Source organism: Nyctibius grandis, chromosome 3, assembly GCF_013368605.1.
Source record: "Nyctibius grandis isolate bNycGra1 chromosome 3, bNycGra1.pri, whole genome shotgun sequence".
Taxonomy (NCBI): Eukaryota; Metazoa; Chordata; class Aves; order Nyctibiiformes; family Nyctibiidae; genus Nyctibius; species Nyctibius grandis.
The window spans coordinates 49,393,176-49,415,571 of record NC_090660.1 but is presented as its reverse complement, the minus strand read 5'-3'; the positions used below and the strand labels follow the sequence as shown (position 1 = coordinate 49,415,571).

The 22,396-nt window shown below is 37.8% G+C and overlaps 1 protein-coding gene across 1 annotated transcript in view; it reads left to right on the top strand.

Moving 5' to 3' along the window:
- The window catches only part of CCDC102B (coiled-coil domain containing 102B), a 162,371-nt gene that overhangs the window by 65,966 nt on the left and 74,009 nt on the right, over positions 1 to 22,396 (top strand). The gene's annotated exons all lie outside the window — the stretch shown is intronic.

Genomic DNA, 22,396 nt, shown 5'->3' with positions numbered 1-22,396 from the left:
TGCTTGATTCCCAAGAAAGAGAACTGCGAATACCACAGTTTTTAAACTTGCAGCATCATAAAGTTCTATTTTTTCATTATTCAGGGAAAAATATTAACAGCTATTTTTCATCTCTAGTTAGGAACAGATTTTTTCTTTTTAAAAGTTGCTGTATTTATCAGACCTCTTTGTTTTTAGTGTCTGCTGTGTTTTAATGGATTACCACTACTTACATGTAAACCCATTGGATGAGAAGCTGTTGGATCAGATCACATCTTAATAACACACATTTTATATGGTATATGAATCACATGTATTACATTTTTTTATGAACGCAAAATCTCAGTTACAGTTAAAAAGATTGTTTATACTGTATTTTTTTTCTTCCCAGAAATATTTGGATCATTTTAAAGTTTATTCATTTTAATTCATTCCAACTGTTTACTATTTACTGAAATCTAGAGGTACCAGTTCTGGCTGGGATGGAGTTAACTTTCCTCATAGCAACCCATGCAGTGCTGTGCTTTGTGCTTGTGGGTAGAACAGGGCTGATAATGCACAAATGTTTTGACTTGCTGATTAGTGCTTGCACAGCACCAAAGCTGTCCGTCCAACATCCCACACAAAGTCTTGTAGGCTAGAGGTGGGCAAGAAGTTTGGACGAGACACAACCAGGACAACTGACCCAAACTGATCAAAGGGGTGTTTCATACCACATGATGTTGTGCTCAGTAATAAAAGCTAAGAGAACGGGGAGGTGGGCATTTGTTGTTAAGGTGTTTGTCTTCCAAAGCCACTTCTATGTGTACTGAGGCCCTGCTTCCCAGAAGTGGCTGGACATTGCCTGCTGGTGGGAAGTAGAGAATGCATCTCCGTTTATGGGTTGGGGGTTTTTTGGTTTTGGGGGTTTTTTGGTTTGCTTCCACATGCGGCCCTTGTTTTTTTATTAAATTTCCTTTATCTTGACCCATGAGGTTTCTCATCTTGTTTTCTCCCTCCTTCTGAGGGAGGGGAGTGAGGGAGCGGCTTGGTGGGCACCTGGCAGCCAGCCAAGATTAACCCAACACAGTAGAACACTTTTAACAAGAGACAGCCTTATTACTCCAAGCTCCATACAAACTTATCACAAATTATTAACTAGAACAGTGTTTACAAGTAGATTTGTGAAATAAAATTTAAGAAGTGGTTGAGAAAAATAAATGGAATGAGATAAGGTGACAAATGCTGCAGCTGCGTTAACATACTTTAACATTTTGGTTAATGTGGCTTTAAGGCAGATTCCCTCATCATTCCCCCTTGAATTTGTATTGTGTTAGCTCAGAGTGATTTTGTTCACACTTAATTCCTTCTGAAGGAAACTATGAGGGAAGCTCTGCTTCAGATATTCATGATCCTTGCTCCAAGCCCTAAGGGAGTGGACAGGGCTGGACTAATTCCAGCCTCATACCATATGTGGATTAAGGGCCAGAGAAGCAGGCAAAACCTAGGCTCTTGTGTTTGTGTATGGGTCTCAGCACCTGCTACTGTAGTCTGCTTACCGACTTCGCTGTGCTGACTCACTGGTGTGAATACGGCCAAATACAAAAAGAGATGCAAAATGCTTCTGTGTCAACAATGATCACAGTAGACAGTGATCTGTCTACCCGCTATCTGAAAGCATGTGGTCTGCCAGAGGTGTTTTGGGGAGGTACCACAGTACAAAGGAGGAATTTTATAATTTGACCAGATGATGTGGGAGAAGTTTGAATAGTAAGGGCTTATACTAATTGCCATGTGTTTCATTCCTGGGTTTGTGTCACAGATCTCTTGGTTGAGTTTTTAAATATTTTTTACTCTTCATCAGAACACAACTCAAGAGAAGACATAATTATGGTATTATTGTTAAACACTTTGATACTTCACTTAGCACTGTTCATCTAGTGAAGAATTATCTTTGTTTCAGTGAAGACCTCTGAGGCTGGTTATTGTGATGGTAAAGCAGTACTGGCTGCACAATTTTCTCTCAGCAGATTTTTAAAATGCAATATGTTTTGTCAGAATTACCCCTTGGGATACTGTTGCTTTATAGATTTTTTTTCCTAATTACTTTTCTGGTGAAATGCTCATTTCAATTCCTTAGAAAACCCACTAAAGTGTAGAGCTAAAAAACAAATAAAAAGCGAGTTTTACAGATGTGTTCTGTTCTTCTAGCAAATTATGCTAATGTTTAATAATAGCAAGGAAAAAAATTACTTGATTACAAACTATCATGGATCAACACTAAGCACTCCGTACTTTCCTCACCAAATTGTTTCCAGTTTCAAAAATATTTAATTCAGAATTCCTGACAAGAAGAACTGAAGGTCAAAGACCAGATTTAAAAATGAATCTGTCATTTGCATGTGACTAGAAACATAATTTTAAGAGTACTAGTATGCTTCAAATTTTTCATTTATGTTTAATATTTTATCTCGTATTTTCTAACATCTTGAATGGGTCTGTAAATTGTAGTGATAAAGTTTTCAAAGACTGTATAAAACTTTTGAATTACACATTTTATAACAATGATAAAAAAAGGAAAACTATAGGTTTTGCTGATATGTGTGTATAATCAGCTCTTCTATATTGTATTTTTTCTTAATTAAGACAAGTTTTTGATTTCACTTAAGGATACATATTTAGTATTGGCCTGTAGCTTTTATATAGTAGGTTTAACAGCAGGAATATCTTAATATGATGATAGTTTATTAAGGGATATATTCTAACCATAAAATAACAGAAGCTCTAGTTTCTATTATTAGCTATTACATAGCTTTTCAAAGGTTAGAATGCTGAAATGAAAAATTAAGGGAAAAAAGAAAACAATTTTAAATTCTCAACTTTATTGCACTGCCTCTCACCCTTTTTTTTTTCAGCCAGTTGGGGAAGCTTGCTTTTAAATGCCAGTAACGTTTTTTATTTTGGAAGAGTAGCATGAGAGTACTTGCATGCCATCAGAACAAAAGTTCATCTAGCCCTGTATCCCATTTCTGACATTGACCAAAAATGGATATGTATGAAAAACTTACTAAGAGCAGAGCAAAACTACTTTCCCAGAGCACTGTAACAGCTTCTTAGCAATTTATGGCTTAGAAAGTTCCAGAATGAGAGCGGTGTTTTTGAACTCTAATACGTCTTACTGAATATTTCTTCTGTGAATTTTTTCAATTGTTTTTTGAACACATGTAAGCATTTAACATTCACTATGGCCTGTTGTGAAAAATTATGAATGTAGCTGTACATTGGGTGAAGTATTTATATTGTTTTCTTTAAATCTACATCTGCAATTTCATGATATTGGAATAGAAAATGAATTCAGTTCCCTCTTCCTTCACTCCATCCATCCCAGGATCCTATATGTCAATTCAGTTTTTTTCCACTCTGACTGAAGTATCATATACCAGCAATTCCTTACCATCAAACACTTACTATTATTTTGCTGACTTTCCAGTTCCAAACTTACATAATTGGAGTGTGTAGGGGGGTGGACACAATAGTGAACAGAAATACACTATTGGACATGTTAATATATGACTTCAATAATTACATTTTCTGTTATGCTTGATATTTTTTTCCTAATAACTCTTAATCTTCTGTTTATTTTTTAATGCTATTGTACAATATTTTTTAAAAAATAAAAAGCTGGCTTTTTTTAAATAAGGGTACATTTTATAATTGTGAGATCTCATTTGTAGCGGTAATAGTAAACTCAGAGCTGCACCTCTATCAGTAGAATCAGAACTATGTTTTGATTTTCATTACTTTATATATTTTCTTTTCATCACTAAGTATTGAAGGTCTTCACTAGTTTTAATCCCCTAGTATCTTTGTTTCTGTATTTACCTAGCTTCCTAAATAATTTTGATATTTTTTTTTCTGTGGCAAAAGCCAAGCATGGTTCCCTTTGGGTGTCTACTGATATGATGTTCATACAGCATGGAAACTGGTCATTTATTCCTCTTTTCTTGTCTCTTCTCCTTTATTTTTTCCTAATTTAATAACTAGGCATTCCAGCATGTGAGGGCCTTTTCTTTTTCAAAGTCAGCTAAGTTTCTATAAGAGTCATTGTGGAAGGCCTTTTTTAAACGTCTTTCGAAGGCCTGCCTAGACCTCCGACCCAGTAGAGTCAACTTATTGACTCATTCATAAAACTGAAATAGATTTGTAAGACCTAAGTTTTCTTGTACAAAAATTGTTTTGATTCTTCTTCGGTATATCATATTTTTCCATATGTCATCTTATTTGTAATGAAGCATTTTAAAAATTGTTATCATGCTAGCTGTTTTCTAGACCTTCTGAATTCTTCAATGACTGGTATCTATTCCCAGGTCTTTTTAACTACCTATTTTGTCTGTTTGTTTTATGACAATGTTCAATTTGAGACAGATCTTATGATGTAGCCCATATATAAAATATGGGCACAGGATTATTTGCATGCTTCTCCAATTTGAATATAGAGGAAATACAAGTAGCTTTCATTTCCTTCATTTTTCATATTGATTGTGTAATGGACAACAGACCATCAGCTTTCTCACTGTTGATTTATTAGAAAAAGGATTAATAATAGTTTTTATAACTTATCATAGAATGGTTTGGGTTGGAAGGAACCTTAAAGATCATTCAGTTCCAACCCCCGTGCCATGGGCAGGGACACCTTTCCACTAGACCAGGTTGCTCAAAGCTCCATCCACAACTTCTCTGGGCAACCTGTTCCAGTGTCTCACCACCCTCACACTATAGAATTTCTTCCTAATATCTAATCTAAATCTACCCTCTTTCAGTTTAAAACCATTACCCCTCATCATATCACTACTTGCCCTTGTAAAGAGTCCCTCTCGAACTTTTCTGTAGGCCCCCTTCAGGTACTGGAAGGCTGCTAGAAGGTCCCCCCAGAGCCTTTTCTTCTTCAGGCTGAACAGCCCCAACTCTCTCAGCCTCACTTCACAGAAGAGGTGCTCCAGCCCTCTGATCATCTTCGTGGCCCTCCTCTGGACTCATTCCAATAGCTCCATGTCCTTCTTCTGTTGGGGGCCCAATAGCTGGACGCAGTACAACAGGTGGGGGGCTCACAAGAGCGCAGTAGAGGGGCAGAATCACCTCCCTCAACCTGCTGGCCACGCTGCTTTTGATGCAGCCCAGGATACGACAACAACATCTGCAAGTTGCTCTTCATATCCTATTTGGCCTGCCTTATTATATCTTTACAAAAAGACTATCAGATTTTAAGATCTTTTCTATTTCTTCTCTTTGTAAACAGCTAGTTATAATATATCATGTGTTGCAATATTTTATATAGTTCCCTTTATGAAATAAATAGTTGACTCCACCCTAGACTATACGTATGAGAATTTGATTTAATTTTTCTCAGAATTGAATGTGTTTTCAGACTATTCCCCAAAATCTGTGATAAAAGTGAAATTCAGATCTTTAATTCTTTAATGATAGGATGAGAGGAAATGGCCTCAAGTTGCACCAGGGGAGGTTTAGACTGGATATTAGGAAAAATTCCTTCACTGAAAGGGTTATCAAACATTGGAACAGGCTGCCCAGGGAAGTGATGGAGTCACCATCCCTGGAGGTATCTAAGAGACGTGTAGATGTGGTGCTTAGGGACATGGTTTAGTGGTCAACTTGGCAGTATTAGGTTTACATTTGGACTTGATGATCTTAAAGGTCTTTTCCAACCTAAATGATCCTATGATTCTAATTCTGTTTTTTTCCCCCCACTATTTCATTCATTCATGAAATATGTTCTTGACATTATTGCTGTTGATAGGAGGTCAGGAAATTTCCCTTTTTTTTTCCTCTCATGATTGATTTCTCAGTTGGTAAAGTGGGATGTATACATCAAAGAGCGTTGATGCTCAGTTCAAGTTTCATTCCTTTAAATTCAGCTTCTCAAACCTGGCAGTTTCAGTGGTTATTTTTTTCAGTTAGGTAGAAACTTTGGCCCTATGTGGAATATCTGTAAGCTTGTCTCAATTGGCAAGGTACTTCTTACAGTTACTGAATATTAGAAATGAGTTCTGATTAAATTCTGACTTGTGACTTCTTTGAAGTAGCAGACTTTCAAATTCATTTGTTGACGAATTCATTTTTAAGAAAAATAAAATAAATTTTAAAAGCCAAGAACAGCTAATTCAGGAATTCAGCCTTCAGTTTTGGGCATCTTTTAACAGTCTTGGAAAAAAAAGAGGAAGATATTTTTCTTCTGCAGTATCCCTCTTAAAAATGCATAGTCATGGGTTTGAACTGTATTTTGTGACATTTCTTATCAACTTTGGAAATTTCAGTTCTTGAAACAGCCAGCAATAGATGTTTGGAATATTTTGTGCTTTGTCTTGCTGTGCTATGCATATCTCATTGCTTTCAGGACAGCTATCTTGGGTTATTATGATCGTTGAGGGGATCATGGCCTCAGTTCTCCTTGGACTTACTTTCTAACCCTTTTAGCCAAGGTTGTGTAGAAGTCATGTCTCTGTGTAAAGTCTTATAATGTTTCTTATTCCCTTTTTTTTTTGTTGTTTTTTTTTTGTTTTGTTTTGTTTTGTTTTGTTTTTGGTTTTTTTTGGTTTATTTATCCCAGTATATGCAAACAGTAATCTAATTGGAAATAATCTGATTTTGGTTCTGCACTTGCCTTTTATGCTCATCTAAGTTACTGTTGGAGTCACTTAGTCCGAGTAATTCTGGTTAAACTGTTAGTTACAAAGCATTGTCTTTTCATCATACTACCAGTTTTATTTCCATGCTTTTCAGAGGATATATTTCTTCACTGAATCCTTATTTAAAAAAAACAAACAAACAAACAAAACAAACCACGTCAAGGCTTAAGAATTACATAAAAAAATCATCTTGTGCCAAAGGAGATAATAGAAATAACAGCTTCTATTTTGTTATTAGATAAAGTCATTTTGTCAAGAGATGATTGCTTAAAAACAACCCTTGTCATTTGTGTGCCTTGGAGTCAGATAGTCCCCAAAAGGCATAAATATTGATTTATAGAGCTGAACACCTCTTGTCTGACCCCATCACTTCCTGTATGCTTTGCTTTTCTCAATTTAGGGATATTAACCTCTCTGTCTTTCTCCATTTCAGAAAATTTGTGAGGAAGAAAAATAATAGTTGATGTAAGATAACCAAAGTTATTTCTCTATCTAAAGTTAAAATCCTTTTTTTTGTTGTTTTTTTTTTTCTTTTTTTAAGATGCTTTGACCAGAATTTTATTTAATACTTGGTGACGATAAAGGTGGTTCCTCAAAATACAATGTTGTACACTACATCTGCCCTTCTTAATGCAGAAACATCGTGGAAGAAATTACTCTGATTTTTTTTTGTAAGTGAAGAATATTTAACATTTCTAGTCTCTTTGTGTAATTATAGTTGAAAAGTGGATATGTTAAAAAAACAATTTCAAGACATTCTTAATTTGTGTTGTCATATAACATAATTGCAAAGGAAAATAAATAATCTTCATTGTTATTTTTCCTTTTGTCTACAGTCAGAAATATCAATCAAGAAGTCATTTAGCAGAAACTCTTGGATACCAAAATAAGTACTGGTGTGTTCAGTTCTAATTGGGCTATTTGGGGTGATTGCTGTATTGTATAGCTCTCAGCTTGTGTTACACACATTTTCTCACTCACTGATTCATTGCATTTTACTTTCACTCTCCTTTTTGCATCTTTTTTTCTGTGCTTCTTTCAGATAGCTGACATTGTTCGGTTACTTACTTTAAGCCATGCATCCTAGCAAGGAGATTTATTTTCATATTACCAAACAAGTAATACAAATGAGTGGCAACCATGTTGGAAGGAGATTTAATTTCTCTAGTACGGAATAGTGTATTATATTTAATACACTACTGTATACTCTGCCTGAGCAAGGTTGTAGAAGCCTTTCTGAAAGCTGTCTAGAAAATATTTTTCTGTCATTGTTGTGTTTACAAGAGGTCTTCATAACTCAACAGATGATTAGTCTGTGGAGACTGCTTTTTTTTTTTTGCCAAGGTTGTACATACACATTGCGTATCTGTAAGAGCAACCAAAGAGAAACCTCCCCTTCCTGAGATTAGGGCTCAGGGCCAATTCAGAGATAGTGTAGCTGAGGGCATTCCAAGTATTTGAAATCCAGAATTCCTCTTTCATTGGACTACTGTAATATTGGTATCAGTGTCAAAATCAGTATATTGACATCTACCCCAATATGTCAGAGGGGCACCCACTCCTTCAGGGAAGGGGAGCCAGAAGCTGAGCACAGGACCAAGGCCAAGAGAGGCAGAGACCTTACCCAGTCCCACAGCACCTGAGGAAACAAAGCAGAGTAGGTCTGGTGGTGGCATCCAGGGTCAGTTGAAAGTCCAGATCATCAAGCAAGTCCATAGTGACAGACACAGCTGAAGCTGGAGCTCAGGCAAGGCTCATGGGAGAGCCTCAGCATAAAGCTCCCAAGGCAAGGAGGAACAGCCCTTGCTCTTGGTTTTCAGCAGAGCTTTCTGGAAGAGCTTTACTTAAGATCCTTTCTAAGAGGGGAGGAGGGGCATGCCCTCAGCTACACTCTCTCTGAAATGGCCCTGAGCCCTAATGTCAGGAAGAGAAGATTGCTCTTAGAGCCCTGATGTTTCCCACTTAGTATCAAATGACTGTATCAGCATTAGAACATGGCTAAGAGGTTACAAAGCAGTAGAACAGAGAGAGGTTCAACCAGTCTAGTCTAATTCACCAAAATATTAAGTTCCTTTGGTCTTCAGATGATTGATTAAATATGATCTGTTTTTTAGTATTGTTTTGTGATTGTTGGTTGTTCTAATAAATTCATCGACTAACAACTTTTATGTCCCATTGAAGGTTAACACTGGTGATTGCTGACCTTCAAATGGAAATGACTTTAACAGGCTCCTGTATAGTTGAGCGGAAATAGCTTTTACCAAGTGTAATGGCCTAGAACTGAGTAAGTTGAAATCGATTACTCTACATTCACACTCTTGTGGTTTTATGATTACTAGGTGTAAAGGTATCTGCAGTTCTGCATTGTCTTAGACGTTTACATCTCAGCACATGACATACAGAAGCCGCATACCATGATTGAAGAAGCTGCGTTTTCATGACAAGTTATATTTACAGCTAACTAACTGGACGTGAATGCTTTTGGCAGTTCTGCATCCCTGGCTACAGTGGTATAAGATGGATCAATTTACATGAAGAATATTGTTGATAAAATCTGAAAGGTCATGGTACTCACACATACATAATAGTCTGCCTTCTGAAAAATCAATCTGGCTGAAGTGATTAGATGAAGGAAGCTATTGGTGCTTCTGTTTGTTTCAGAAACTGATGGTTGTTGAGAGTAAACTTTTTTTTCCATTGGCCTTGTTGGGACTTCTTAAATCTAACAAAAAAGTTTTCTTGTTTTTACATACAAGAATAATCTTTATGATTTAGAAAATATCAACTCCCTAAATCCAAAGTTTTGAGGAAAATATACTATGCAGAGAAAGAGAAAGAACATAAGGTTCTAGAATTAAATAACTTGAGAAATAGGAAATCTAAGCTATTATCTAGTCTGGGCTAGGTCCTCTTAAGACTGTATCAGTGCTGCTCTTCCACACATAATAAATCACTGCAGATGCGATTGACAGGTTCAGTTCCTACCCAGCCTGAACAGTCTAACAGTTAAACTACTATGAAGACCATGTATATCTTATTTTGTTTGTCTTTTGTTGTATAGTTTTTCATACTGAAAGACATATAAGCAACATCTCACTCAAGTCCTTGGGCTTATTCCAACATAAGCTGGTAATTCTTTGTCTTTCAGTTTCATGGGTAGGAAGGCTACTGATGCTTAATTCCAACACTGCCAAGCCTGTCAAAGAAATAGTTTAATCCTACAGATTTAAAAACAACATTAACCTGAAACATAATAATTTGTGAAAAGGAGAAGTCCATGTTTGGAATGCTTACTTCATTCAACCAGACTCCCTTTTTCCTACTTTGAACTCTTCAGAAAAATAAGAGCTCGGATTCTTGATGGACCTTTCATTCTGACTTGAAGATTAGTTTTTTGCCTTTAAAGATGTACTTTAAACTTTTGGCAGTAAAGGGTTGAAACTGGATTGAGGTGTAAATTAATTTGTAGTGATGACGATGGACTTCTGACTTCCACTTTTAGATTTTTTTTTTATTAAAGAAGATAAAGTGATTAAGTCCAATAGCTGGACTGTCTCAAGTATTACCAGTAGAATAGAGGCAATTGTATAATTTTTTTAGCAATACTTGGAACATAAGCTTAGTGTTACACCTCAATTCATGCAGGCCTTTTTTTTATTTTATACTGCATGAAGACACTTCAGTGTTTTATTTCAGTTCTGTTCTGATATTGGTGTATATAACAGTGGAACGCTTTTAAATTTGTCACAGCAAGATTTAATTAGTGGATTATTTTTCATCTCATTGAGATTTGGTAAGTTTGTATAACTGTCCTGTCTTGGTTGTACTAGTTATTAATTATCCTGGTGTATAATAGAACATACTGCCAAGGTACCCTGACTTTCAGACTTAGTCTTAAAAAAAAAAAAAAGGCTTCAAAACTTGTATCATATTAATATACCTGAATCCACCAGTATAGCCTCTGAGTGCAATTACTAAAAAAAAAAATAGAAATGATTTGATTATCCTGTCAGCTTCTTTAAGGTGAAGAAAATAGGAAGGTCTTTTCTAACTGGGTCTTAAACTATCAACCTCTCTATGATAGGGACTGTACCTCCTCTTTTTATTTGGAAGATCTATGTATTTGAAAAATTGGCGTGGATTCATTTGGATACAAATGATTACAACAATACTATTACAGTCAGCTCTGTTAGATGAAGACTTGATCATATCAGGTCTTGAATAAGGTCTAACCCACTAGTCCTCTATCATAGCTGTTACCTCTGTGCATCACTAGAGTTTGAGTGTTAAACCATATACAAAAAGTCTATACAAACAGATTTATTGTTCTCATAGCACACTACTAAAAAATTAGTGTCCTGTAGCAAAGGATACAAGATAAACATTATTTAGTACTGTACAGAGCATAAAAACAACCTGAACACTTTGATTTTGATGGCAAGATCATCAATAGTTCTTTGATTCCCTTTATTTGAAATAAAGTGTTATTTGACAAGTTCTGTGGATAATCTGAAGCTCTGCTGGAATTCTCAGTATTACTCTTTTTATTGATGCAAGCTGTAAGAAGCTGTATTTTCTTATATATTTTTCATACGTCTCAATATCTACGCTGTCTCCATTTCTTCAAGTTTATGTGTTAGTAGAAATCCCACTTTCAAATACAAATCTTAGCATTACACTCTTTAAATGGCAAAATGTAAATATGCATAATTCTCTATACCTCCTCAGAAGTGGAAGGGGCAAGACCCTCATGATCCCCCCACTTTATACTGAGAATGATGTGTATGGGATGGAATACCTTGTTGGTCAATTTTGGGTTACCTGTCCTGTCTGCTCCTCCCTGGAGGTGCAACCCTTCTACAGCTCTTCACTCACAATTAAAGAATTTAGCAGTGACCTTGGTTTCTCTAAGAGTAAGTACACCAAGAGCCTTTCTGCATAACTTTCCTACTGCTGCCTCAGTGATAACTACAAACTTTGAGTGTTATCAGCCCTAAAAGCTGACACTGTCTGCAAAACGTGCAGTTAGTTTCAAAAAGTGCAGTTACTTAGAGACTTAACTGAAAGTAAAAATCACTAAAAGGAAAATTGGTCTGGTTTAGGCCAAACCAGGACATACCCATTGTTTGTATGGAAAGAATTTCACATTTTCATTACATCATTGCAGTGAATGTAGATCCATACCACACCATAATCAAAGGCAGCACTCAGATACAATCTCTTTAGAAGTTTATAGGGTTATAATACATTTTAATCTAATCTTGTATTGTGGACAGTCTTTTCTTCATTTTCAACTGTGAAGGAGAAAGCAAGGCATTAGATTCTTTGAATTATATACTTTTTCAGAAGCAACACCATGAAAGTTACACTTCAGTCTTACCATACTACAGTGATATGACTGAAGTAACACCACTGAGATGCTGTGCAGTGGAATGAAATATTTCCATTATCTTTATCAGAAATAATTCATCATATGTTAGCAAAATCCATTGGTTTTGTTGGTGCAAGAAAAAATTGAACAGAAGATATTATAAATATGCATGCTTTTTAAAGAAAAAAAGTAAAATATTTACACTTGAAATTGAAAATTGAGCTCTTGATGTTTAAAAAAACAAAAGGAATCATATTGTCAAAAATAAGTGTTCCGTCACCATAGAAATTTACATTTTAAACTGGGGTGAAAAATAAATTTTCTTTCGTTGTTTCATAGAGATGCAACTTTCAAACTCACCTTAGCATCCTTTTCCTCATCTTTTATTCAGTATTATATTCTGAGGTAACTCAGCTGAATGTTTTATTTTGATGGTTATGTCATTAATTTCCTTTTCATTAATTGAATTCAGAAGTAAATCCTTAATGAACACGTATGTGGCAAAAGTGGTGATAGCTGGCTTCATTCTAGTGGTTCACTATTTATCTGAAACATTAATAAAATGATTAGATAAAAAGTAAGTAGGGTGACTTAAAAAGTAGAAATAAGTCAGATATTTTAGCACATTTGTACATGTGTTGGTCCTGTACTAAAAAAAATAAAAAGCAGACCGGTATTAAAAAATAAAAAATGTATACTCTTGAAGAATATTCTGACAAAAGACATGTTGTAAATTACTATAATGAAAAGTATTGAAATATATTCCAATGGTGTTACAATCTATGGAGACACAAATACTGTAGTGTAGAACATTTCTCAAATTTTGCCATAGGAAGGACAAAATGATGGCAGTGAGTTAATACTGAGATGCATATTCCATTTTTTTAAACTTCTAAACTTCATCTTAATGTCTTTTTTTCACACCTGGGTAATAAGGTTTAATTTAGGAAGAACTCTAGGTATAAGTATTTGTATATTGTTCTGAAGTGTAAAAGAAAAAGATCTATGAAGGATTAATTTAAGAGGTCTAATTTGCCACATCTGTAATGTGATTCTGGACAAATGCAGTAGCTGTAACAGTTACAAATTGTTTTCTACTTCATATGTGTTTCATTCAGTAAAAACAAAGTGTGTTATTTTGACACAAAAATGAGAAAACCATACAGCAAAATGCGAGTAGCTAATGTACAGTGTCTATGATGTAACTCTTGCAGACTGTCTCCGTTTAGCCTGCATCCAGGGCTAAACAATAACCGGTTGTTCTATCACCCAATGACCCCTCCCCAGCTGAGAAAGGGAATCGGGAGGAGGGAGGCTGTTGTAGTAGTGATGGGCACCTTTTGCTCCTTGACCCTCAGCCGCCCCACAATAGAAGGGTCCTCTGATAGACCAGGCAGGGTAGACAGCTGTTTAGTTTCCTCCATCTCCACAGCAGCTACACCAAATGCCCAACAGTACCCCCTCAGATCCTTGAAATAACCTCTCCTGAGGTAATCTATACCAAGAATGCATGGGACATCTGGGCCAGTCACAACAGGGTGCATCTGCCACTCAGTCCCAGTCAGACTCACTTCAGCTCCCAATACAGTCAGCTCTTGGGAGCCCCCTGTCACACCAGAGATAGAAATCAGTTCTGTCCCTTTATAGTTTTATGGCATTAGGGTGCATTGTGCACTGGAGTCACAGAATCACAGAATCACAGAATCACAGAATCACAGAATCACAGAATCACAGAATCACAGAATCACAGAATCACAGAATCACAGAATCACAGAATCACAGAATCACAGAATCACAGAATCACAGAATCACAGAATCACAGAATCACAGAATCACAGAATCACAGAATGTTAGGGATTGGAAGGGACCTCGAAAGATTATCTAGTCCAATCCCCCTGCCGGGGCAGGATTGCCTAGACCATATCACACAGGAACGCGTCCAGGCGGGTTTTGAATGTCTCCAGAGAAGGAGACTCCACAACCTCTCTGGGCAGCCTGTTCCAGTGTTCAGTCACCCTCACCGTAAAGAAGTTTTTCCTCATATTTAAGTGGAACCTCCTGTGTTCCAGCTTGCACCCATTGCCCCTTGTTCTGTCAAGGGATGTCACTGAGAAGAGCCTGGCTCCATCCTCATGACAATTGCCCTTTACAGATTTATAAACATTGATGAGGTCACCCCTCAGTCTCCTCTTCTCCAAGCTAAAGAGACCCATCTCCCTCAGCCTCTCCTCATAAGGGAGATGTTCCACTCCCTTAATCATCTTCGTGGCTCTGCACTGGACTCTCTCTAGCAGTTCCCTGTCCTTCTTGAACTGAGGGGCCCAGAACTGGACACAATACTGATGCGGCCTCACCAGGGCAGAGTAGAGGGGGAGGAGAACCTCTCTTGACCTGCTAACCACACCCCTTCTAATACACGCCAGGATGCCATTGGCCTTCTTGGCCACAAGGGCACATTGCTGGCTCATGGTCATCCTGCTGTCCACTAGGACCCCCAGGTCCCTTTCCCCTACGCTGGTCTCCAACAGCTCTGCCCCCAACTTGTACTGGTACATGAGGTTGTTCTTGCCCAGATGCAGGACTCTACACTTGCCCTTGTTATATTTCATTAAATTTCTCCCCAACCAACTCTCCAGCCTGTCTAGGTCTCTCTGAATGGCTGCGCAGCCTTCCGTTGTGTCAGCCACTCCTCCCAGTTTGGTGTCATCAGCGAACTTGCTGACAGTGCACTCTAATCCCTCATCCAAGTCATTAATGAATATATTGAATAGAACTGGTCCCAGAACCGACCCTTGCGGGACTCCGCTAGACACAGACCTCCAACTGGACTCTGTCCCATCGACCACCACTCTCTGGCTTCTTTCCTTCAGCCAGTTCACAATCCACCTCACTACCCGATCATCCAGACCACACTTCCTCAGTTTAGCTGCGAGGATGCTGTGGGAGACCGTGTCAAACGCTTTACTGAAATCGAGATAGACCACATCCACAGCTTTACCATCATCTATCCACCGGGTAACATCCTCATAAAAGGCTATCAAGTTGGTTGAGCATGACTTCCCGTTGGTGAAGCCATGCTGAGTGCCCCTAATGATCCCCCTATCCTTGATGTGCCTGGAGACAGCACCAAGGACAAGTTGCTCCATCACCTTTCCGGGTGTCCCCTAGAAGTCTTATATAAGTCTTATATAAGTCCCCTAGAGCCTTATACTGCTGTGGCTCTGATGTGCCAGGCTGTCAAATCCACAGAGTCCAAAAACCATGGTTGTCTCTCTCCTCCACCTGGCTGAAGGCAGTGCCCCTCTAATCCTGAACATAGTGTTTGTTATCGACAACTGGGTTCAAGTGGCTCGCATGGATTCGATTCCTATTACTCACATCTTGTAAATAGGGATCCAAAGCCCATCTACACTGTCTGGAGAGCTTCCCATTGGAAACTGGAGCCTCAGTTTTCCTGGAAGAACCCCATTTTCTGATTGTCTTACCTCACAACTCATGTATGCTTGCCTGTAAAGCTGAGGTAGGTTTTCCGTCCCATTTTCTCATGTTTTCGCCATGGTCAAGTAGTAAAAACCACAGGGTGCTCCTCCTGAGCAGGTTGCAGGGGAATGCTTTTTCCTGATATCTATGTTTGTTGGTACAGGTGAGCGGGGTCTATGCTCAATCTGGGACAATTTTTCCAACACCTTACTGAGCAGTTCTGCAGATTAGTCAGAGATGTTTTCCACAACTGAAACACTGGCCCTTGGGAAGGAAGGGAGATAGTCTGTATACTATCACATTCGATTATCTATGTCACCCATCACTGGTGCCTCGTCATCTTTCCAGCTAAATAATTCTAATGTGTTTGTATACAACAGTGGCATGCTCAGTACCCACTTGTGCCACATGGGTCCAGAGTACATCTGGATCTAGAGGTGTCTGCAGGTCATCCAGCTCAACAAAAGTCAGCTCCCGCACAGCTATTTCCCTTAGATTCTTAACACCTCCCTCAATGGTTGTTCACTTGCCTGGGCAGTATACAACATCATCCCTAAAGGGATACCTGTTCCTCACACTTAGCAGGAGTCACCACCAGAGAGTGAGGGGATGTGTGTCTGTTGCAAAACCCCTGTTAATATCCACATCTCTAGCCATCAGTCTCAGCTGCTTGGCTTCGTTATCATCTAAGTTGAAACCATCAGCTCCATTATCCCAGCATCAGAGCAGCCAAGTAACAAATTTCTTACCTTCATACAGTTGTAATCTTTGCATATATCTTGCAGCTCACTAAGGGATAGAAATAGAGTGGTTACCTCTGGTTCATCCTCCTGTGATGTCCCTGGTAGGCCTTCACAACCTGCTCTTTTCCTGTATTTTGTCTTCTGTACAGGGGCGGACTGGTACCAGCGCTGACCAAATGCCTAGGTCAGCTGCATGACCCATCACTGGGGGCTGAATAGCTGCAGCACTTGTTGCCAAAGTCTGGGTAATGGCAGCAATTGCTGCCTGGAGTTGAGTAATCGCAGTATCCAGTGCAGAGATCTGAATAGCCTCTGTGGTAGCCATGATGCCTACTGTAGGGACTGGCAGGGTCTGTGTATGTGCAATGGCTGTCATGGGTGCTTGGACAGCTGCAGTGTCTGTCATAGGGGCTGGAGCTGCTGTGGTACCTGGTGGTGGGGCTGCTGTGGGGCCAGTTACAGTGGCTGCAGCAGCTGTGTTGTATCCACCCCTATGCCAGTGTTTTACTCTAAGTGAGAGCAAGAACTGAAAGACATTCAAAAGGCCTGACAATAGGAGCATGGTGGTGGAAGCATCCCAAGGGTATCCAAAATTCTCAAAAGCTATTGAAATCAGCCTTGAGGGGAAAGGAAAGAACACTTCGCCCACTCCCTTTCCATAGAAATCAGAAGTGGGCACAGTTACAAAACAATTTATAATACTGTAAAGTAATGTCAACAACAGAGCACTGCAATACATCTAGCCCCATGCCTAGAAGCAATATATCTCACAAAACCAGTAACAAACAGTGGTGAAGCTACAAATTTGAGTAGCCATCCTAAAAGGTACTCTAAAAACAAATACCAGAGAATTCCACTCCCCAGCTGTCCTACTCACACCAACATAATGAATCTTCATAATGAATGCAGTCAAATCTATTAAAACATCAGCCCTCCGAGACTCTTGGATTAAAAGTCTGCAGTTCTTCCAGGTGAGCTATTCACATTGTGTGCCAAAAAAACTCTCCCAGTTTAGCCCTCATCCAGCGCTAAACAATAACAAGTTGTTCTATCACCCAATGACCCCTCCCCAGCCAAGAAAGGGAATTGGGAAAAGGAGAAAGACTTGTGGGTTGAAACTGAAACAGATTTAACAAAATAAGAAAACCAATATCAATACCAACTCTAATACAAATACACAAAGTTATACTCAGCCCATATAGTGGTAGCAAGACCCTCCAGAGATGGCAACCCTTGAAAATAATGAAACACAAGGGAGAGAGGAGCAGAATAAGAGCCACTCCCACCAAACTTTCCAATTTATAGTGAATGTGATGTTTATGGTATAGAACACACCTGTGGGCCAGCCTGGGTCAGCTGCCCTGGCTTTCGTTCCTCACAGCTTTATCACCTGGCTAACTCAGAACTGCTAAGGGCCTTGATCACCATGGAAACCTGCATACTATGACTGGCCACGAACTAAAATAAAATGTAACAGAAAATTGATTCTGTGACTCTATCCCAGCGAAATCAGGACACAGACGTTCAAAGTTGTTTGTAATACCGCCATTGGTTTCTGGTAGATAATGGATGGTAGCTGATTTTTTATAATGTGGCTTACTGTAAAGGTATTTGTCATAATGTTATGGAAACCCTTGTAGACAAATGAGGAGAAAGCAACTTGTTCATGTTTATCTATGAGGAAATATCAGAGTTATGGGCTTATATACCAGTGTCCTTTTGTCATTTCTATATTTGTGGCTGCATGTGGCTGCTTCTTTGTCCTAAAAAAATAAACGCCCATGTTTCTGCACTGCTTTCTTCCTAGTTAAGACAAATGTATTTGTAGCTCTATATGTATATGAAATCACTTCTTATGTATATTCATAACTACTGTAGAGTAAAAATTTTGGCAATATTTTGCATCAGAATCTATTCAAATTCAACTGAAGTAATGGTGTGGATATTCAAGAAGCTGATAAACCACTATGCTCTCACTCCACTGGAGACACCCCAAAATCACTGGACTAAAACAGAACTCAAGATATTGATCTAAGGAAGGGAGATCTATGTTTCTGAGGTTTAAGGGGGTTTGTTTATTTCTTTGTTTAAACACATAAATTGTAAAGAAATTGTAAATCCCAAAATAATCTAGTGCCACTCATCCTTCTGTATAAAAACAAAGAAGTATGAGACAACAAACTCATAAGTCAAATCTGCCGTATGCAAATCCAGTGGATGCTTGGTTCCATGCTATTCCAATTACTGTTAATTAATGAAAAATATTTTAGTATTTTTCAATACCAGAAAGTTTGCTTTATTAGTATTTCTATAACTATGTTATGCTGTTATCCTGTTACTTTATAGCAGTGCATAACACTTTCACGTGGCCTTCAATTGCTTAAGAAAGAAGATAGTCTAAAGAATGAGGATTTATTGTTATTATAGTGAAGGAATAAATAAGTATGGTCCAGATGTAAGGCAAACAGCATTAACTAGTCAGTGGTATTAGAAATAATTTAGCAATGGAACTATAATTTTGTAAGGACCTTTGTGAATCTGTTACTACTTTGTATTTTTTAGAAGTTGAAAAAATCCCACAATTCTCAACAAAACTTATTTCGACCCTATTCATCTTTTCTGTTTTCATAACACTCCACAAAAAACTTTTAGCTTATAAACTGTTAAGTTTGTTTCCATCAAGAAATAATGAATGCTTCAATAATGTAAAAAAATTATGATGTTAACACTAAGAGATGAAGTATACTGAAGATAATTAAAAGCCTGGAATGCTTATAGTTTTTCTGGTGAATTTATGCATTCTCTGAAATAGGAAGAAATAAATATGTTAATGAAGTGATATACCCTGACACTATTGTGCCTCCAATTTACTAATCTGTTACTAATTGATTAGGTAAAAAAGGATTAGAAATCACTTTTTTTTTTTTTTTTAATTTCCAGGCCCATTTTTCACTATACCAGTTATTTCTTATCCAAGAACATTTTTTTTTTTCCAAGTGCTTATTTTTCTGAAATGTTACAGGTCATGAAATTCAGCTTATAATTTATTTATAAGGAATTTATTACTAGTGACCCAAATATATGATGACAACTCACAAGAGGTGCTTACTAGCTTCTAAATGCAGATAGGTTAATTTCATTGAACAGTGGACACAACCTGCACAGAAATGTTAAATTAAATACTCCAAGATATTCCTATATTAAATTTCATAAGAACAAATCAGGTTCATGTGCATGAAGCAGAAGCTTGGTATTCTGAATGCTGAAGGTCATATACCAATTGAACACAAGCTGTGAAAACTGGAGTTTGTGAGGACCAATGACTAGAAATGTTTCAGATCCCATTTGTTTCTCCTGCAGAGAAGAAAATTATTTTTCTTCTTAATGAAAACAAGTTTTTCTTTAAACCTTGGATGTGATTCCCTAACTCACACGTAGTACTGTGGAAAACTAAAATATGTTCTATATTATCTTCTATAATTTTCTGAATAGATCTATTCATCCCATGCATATGGGTTTTGTCCATTATAAAGATGTGCTCACATACTTAAGTAATAAAATCAATTGATGAAAAAAAACAGCACATCTATAATCAAAACAATGCAATACTAAAGTATTTGAAAAGGAGTTTTAAAAATATTGGTGTTCAGTAATGTAAGCTAAGACTTGAATTGTTCACAGAATCACACAGAATCACAGAATGTTAGGGACTGGAAGGGACCTCGAAAGATCATCTAGTCCAATCCCCCTGCCGGAGCAGGATTGCCTAGACCATATCACACAGGAACGGGTCCAGGCGGGTTTTGAATGTCTCCAGAGAAGGAGACTCCGCAACCTCTCTGGGCAGCCTGTTCCAGTGTTCAGTCACCCTCACCGTAAAGAAGTTTTTCCTCATATTTATGTGGAACCTCCTGTTTTCCAGCTTGCACCCATTGCCCCTTGTCCTGTCAAGGGATGTCACTGAGAAGAGCCTGGCTCCATCCTCATGACACTTGCCCTTTACATATTTATAAACACTAATGAGGTCACCCCTCAGTCTCCTCTTCTCTAAGCTAAAGAGACCCATCTCCCTCAGCCTCTCCTCATAAGGGAGATGTTCCACTCCCTTAATCATCTTCGTGGCTCTGCGCTGGACTCTCTCTAGCAGTTCCCTGTCCTTCTTGAACTGAGGGGCCCAGAACTGGACACAATATTCCAGATGCGGCCTCACCAGGGCAGAGTAGAGGGGGAGGAGAACCTCTCTTGACCTACTAACCACACCCCTTCTAATACAGCCCAGGATGCCATTGGCCTTCTTGGCCACAAGGGCACATTGCTGGCACATGGTCATCCTGTTGTCCACTAGGACCCCCAGGTCCCTTTCCCCTACGCTGGTCTCCAACAGGTCTGTCCCCAACTTGTACTCATACATGGGGTTGTTCTTGCCCAGATGCAGGACTCTATACTTGCCCTTGTTATATTTCATTAAATTTCTCCCCGCCCAACTCTCCAGCCTGTCTAGGTCTCTCTGAATGGCTGCGCAGCCTTCTGGTGTGTCAGCCACTCCTCCCAGTTTTGTGTCATCAGCGAACTTGCTGACAGTGCACTCTATTCCCTCATCCAAGTCATTAATGAATATATTGAATAGTACTGGTCCCAGTACCGACCAGTTCTTTGTGTTCTCTCAATTATTAAGTGTTCAAATACAGTACATTAATGGGTTTTCTTTATCTTGAAAAGGACATATAAAAAATAAAGAAATGATATTAGGTTCACTTATAATTACAAAGCTTCTATAAATGGTCATACATTGCTAGATACAGTAAAAATTAAGTTTGACTTATTTGGGGCTTCTTGCTTTGATCCAAGAATAGGAAAAAGGAATTATGCTTTAAAATCATGAGGCCCTCCTAAAAAAAAGACAAGACTGTAAACCTGTTTGTCTTGAAAGCATATTCCAAACTTCAACTGGGCTGTTTTATGAAAATGAAAGAGTTGTTAGCTGGTGTGTTGGAAATGTACATTGCATTCTTTTTTTTTTTGTTAAGATTGTTCCTAAACAGAAAGTAAAAAAAAAAAACTAAATAGCTTTTCTGACCATGGGTGAGACATAGGAAATACAAAACTTTGGGATTTTTTTAACCTAAAACACTTGGTAAAATGACAGAGAAAGCAATCGATAAAATATAGCCCTGTTGCATACTCCTAAGTAGTAGATATAGTTTGGTTTTATCTAGATGTATATATTTAGATATAAAGATAAGCAAACATGTTTAGTAGTCAAGGGAAATCATAGGAAAAGTGTGAAACATCCAATTCATAGCATGTTCCAAAACTCAGGTACATTGATGTGTATTCACTTTCTTACAGCTCCAAGCAGTAAATCAGCATAATAGTAGAAACATTCATCAAAAATACTTGACAGATACTATTTATGAACTCCGAAATAGATACTGTGAAATCTCTTATTCTACATGGTGTATATGTCTTTTAACACAAGAATTATTATAAATTCTGGTACTCAATATCTGAAATAAAATGAGTGTTCTGTGTATAGACTAGTAAACTTTGGTTTTGGACTAGTGAGAGTAGGCTGATAAAGTCTAGCTTGCATGTGTATGTAGGTTGGAGTGTTTCATATCCATCTTTGAACTGTGGACAAAATTATAAGTCTTTGTGTTTTTCTTATTCTTAAACAGTGCTGATGGGCTAAGGAATTTCTCTAGCGCTAGAGTGTTTGTTCAGTTTGGCTTCAGAGAAATAGGAACTGTGTTTCATAAAATCAGCTAAATTGATATTTAGAAATGTCATCCATGATATGGTGGCATTTTCTAATATATCGCAAGGTAATAACAACCTTTCATTTAAAACTCTTGTTGTTGAAATTATGTGGTTGTGTAGCCTGTTTCTTATTTGGAGGCTTTATTATTTAAATGATATTTTGAAAATCATTGGATTTGAAAGCAGATTTACCTTATTAGAGACATTTTATGCAGTAGTTACCCATCAATTATCTTTAATTATGCCAGATAATAACAGATAATATGAAGTATTTGAATATAAATATGCTGTAAACAGTCTGCAGAGAAAGAAAATCTGATTTATCAGTACTAGTTTCATGATCCTTTATGTTAAGGTTATCAGCATCTGTGGGCTATGAT